Source organism: Chelmon rostratus, chromosome 9 (genome assembly GCF_017976325.1).
Source record: "Chelmon rostratus isolate fCheRos1 chromosome 9, fCheRos1.pri, whole genome shotgun sequence".
In the NCBI taxonomy this organism is placed as follows: Eukaryota; Metazoa; Chordata; class Actinopteri; order Chaetodontiformes; family Chaetodontidae; genus Chelmon; species Chelmon rostratus.
The window spans coordinates 6,267,472-6,269,957 of record NC_055666.1 but is presented as its reverse complement, the minus strand read 5'-3'; positions in this window follow the sequence as shown (position 1 = coordinate 6,269,957).

Here is a 2,486-nt window from a genome sequence, read left to right as displayed (position 1 = left end):
TGCTGAATCTAGTAATACAGGTTAAAGGAACCTGCTAATAGTTGTGATATGCAATAGGTTCTCATGAGGATAACTGCTATCGCTGCTAATTGCGTGTGTGTCTTCTTCTTCTCTGCTTGCACCTGCAGGTTGTGAACATTATTCAGGCTTCACCCCAAAACTGTAGTGCTTCTGCCTTCTCAGCCAGCGACGGATGATTACTTATTTTGAAAGTTTATCCCAATAAAGTTTATTCAGTAAAGACGACAGAATGGTTTGGACTCATTAAGCAGATCTCATACTGGCTTCAGATCTGATATGGCACTACAGAACCTCAAAGGGCTGTTCAAATCAAGTGGGATAGTCGGCTAATGGGTCAGATAAAGCCCCCTTTTCAAGACTTTCATCAGTATCTTTGAGCCTTTGGAAAATAAAGTTATACAAGAAAAATGTCAGTTTGAGAAATTCTCAAATTCTCTCATCGATTTGCATTGGAAACACTCCGTCAGCAGATTCCTTCAATTGATGACTGTGACATTCACAATATTGAAACACAGTGCCTCTAATAAAAGTGACATTTTCTCTCAGCTCCACTCTCTTTTTCAGACTGCATTCAGAACGTTTTAATGCACACCTCCCATTCATTTCAAATAGAAAATTTAGCTCACATTCCTCATCATACACTTTCAACAGGAAGGAGGTGGGAAAGGATTGAGGTAAAATAAAGAGGGAGGAGGGAGAGGCAAAAGGGGATGGCGTGAGGACAGTTGGGAGCAGCGGAGTTCAATAGAGGGAAGGGAGGGGAAGGGGAGGATGGAGGAAGAAAAATGGGAAAGCAAAGAGTGTTTTGTATTTTTATCGCGTGCACTCTTGCCCCTTAAAATTTCCCCTGCATGTATTTTTAATTCCTACAGATGGCAATAAAATGAACGTAGAGGTTCAGCTGAGTTGAAAGAAAGAAGAAATGGGAAAATATGAGAGAAGGAGTCAAGCAGGGAGAGAGGAGTGGGTGGATGTGATGACAAAGAAAGGACAACACATTGAGAAAAAAATGGGGCAGGAGGGACGGATAGAGGTGGAGAAGAAGAAGGAGGGATTTCAGCCCAGCCTGGTGTTGACAACTGCCTCAGCATGACAGGCCGCAGAGAAAGGGAGAAGAAACGGAGGTATGGGAGAGAAAAGCCTTAGGTGTTGTATTGTAAAGGATGAAAGTGAAAATTGTGAAGGATGACGGTTAAAAAATGAAATGGAGGAAGGAGAGAAATAAAGAGCGGTGACAGAGGGAGAGCAGAGAGGAGGGAAGGGAAGTGTGTACTGACGGAGGAAGACACAGAGATTTTTCTGTCAGAGTAATTAGCAGCTGCTGAGTTGGTCCTGAGTCCAATATGGCACACACCCCCACCCACACACACACACACACACACACACACACACACACACACACACCCACACACACACCATCTGTGGCAAACACAGGCAAATGCCGACATTGTGCACAAAAACAGGGTCTCCCCTGGATGTTTCTCAGGTAGTCCGCCCCAGTCTCCGTGGTGCCAAACCACCCCTGCTGACACAGACTTTTGAAAATGAGACATTTTCAAGGGCGGAGGTCGCCGATGCACACAGCGCGGACTTCCCTCCCGCCTGCAAGGAGAAAAGGCTGAAAATGTAAAGAGATAAAACCTAAAAATATCCTTGCTGCAGGGAGTAATCACTGCAGAGAGACAAGCGAAGGAGATTTGTTTTATGATAAATACCGCATTTAGCAGAATAGGTGTGGGAGATGCTGTGGAGGATGTAGTAAACCAGCCAATTACAGAAACAGTCATGAGTTAGCTGTAAAAGTCACAGAGGATTTTTACAGTTGAGGCTGCAGCTTCGCTCGGAACAGAAGCCTTCCAGCGTGCCTGAGAGCTGCCTCTTGTTAAAAAGCAGCTTCATGTGTAAGTATGGAGACTCATGGAAAACCATGAGTGCCTGTTGGTCAGCCTTCTACAGCAGGGCCACATGGCCAAACTGATACAATCACCATTCATTAGACACTTTTTGGGAGGGTGGAAACCTGTCTTACAAAGTAATTATTTTCTATTGAGGCCTTGTTAAAAATCTGAGTAATGTGTCTTTTACAGCACAGTACAACACCCAGACAGTTTTAGTGCTACCTCTGGCAATTCATGATCCACCGCTGCTCCGTTCACCAGGGTATTGTATTCCAATACGATCCCATTGACTAGGCAGCCCGGTTCAATTACTAAGAGGAGCGATGTGATAATCCGGGTAAAGAGAAATGGATTTTCCCTTAAAATGGTCACTGCTCTGTGAGGGGTGCTGCAGGGAGACGGGCAGAGAGAGACAGAGGGAGGAGGTATGGCTGCAGACAGACAAGACAAAAGGGATGAGTGAGTATGTTCGGCAATGAGAGAAAGAGAGAGAGGGCGAGTCGGAGAAAGACATACAAGGGCAGGGACGAGACACATTTACACCCACAACACAGGAAAAAAGGGGAC